The 692-nt window shown below is 24.3% G+C and overlaps 1 protein-coding gene across 2 annotated transcripts in view; it reads right to left on the bottom strand.

Annotated features, from left to right (window-relative positions):
• Positions 1–692, bottom strand: part of LOC107689245 (ATP-binding cassette sub-family D member 2-like) — a 16,143-nt gene that overhangs the window by 5,522 nt on the left and 9,929 nt on the right. The window lies entirely within an intron of this gene.

Below are 692 nucleotides of genomic sequence, written 5' to 3'. Positions count from 1 at the left end.
TTGAACCTTAAACCGCATAAACACATTTCATTACACCAAATACACAAAATAATGTTCTTTTTAGCAACATCAATAATGTAAAATAAGTTTGTTAATAACTACAAACTACCATTTGATTCCAAACTTTTTGATCTATTTGATCTGAATACTTATTTGCTAAACTGCAAAACCTCAAAACTCAAGGGTTTGACATGCCTTAAATGTTTGTAAAGGGCTTGCAAAACCTGAAAACTTCACAGAAATAAATAAATAAACATAACTTAAATTTAGATTTTTTTCTTCAATATAAAATAAAAATTACTTTTCCAACTCTTAAATCATTATTTCTTAATTTTTAAAGGTTTTGGGCCTTATTTTTAAGTATACACTACTAGTCAAAAGTTTTTGAACAGTAAGATTAAATAATTTAAATAATTCTCTTCTGCTCACCAAGCCTGTATTTATTTGGTCCAAAAAACAGCAAAAGCAGAAATACTGTGAAATATTTTGAATATTTAAAATAACAGTTTTCTATTTGAATATATTTTAAAATTGAATTTATTCCTGTGATTTCAAAGCTGCAATTTTAGCATCATTACTCCAGTCGCACAATCCTTCAGAAATCATTCTAATATTTTGATTTGCTGCTCAAAAAACATTTATTATTATTATTATTATTATTATTATTATTATTATTATTATTATGTTGAAAA

This window comes from Sinocyclocheilus anshuiensis, unplaced genomic scaffold (assembly GCF_001515605.1).
Source record: "Sinocyclocheilus anshuiensis isolate Anshui unplaced genomic scaffold, SAMN03320099.WGS_v1.1 scaffold882, whole genome shotgun sequence".
Classification (NCBI taxonomy): domain Eukaryota; kingdom Metazoa; phylum Chordata; class Actinopteri; order Cypriniformes; family Cyprinidae; genus Sinocyclocheilus; species Sinocyclocheilus anshuiensis.
This window is presented reverse-complemented; position numbering and strand designations above follow the sequence as displayed.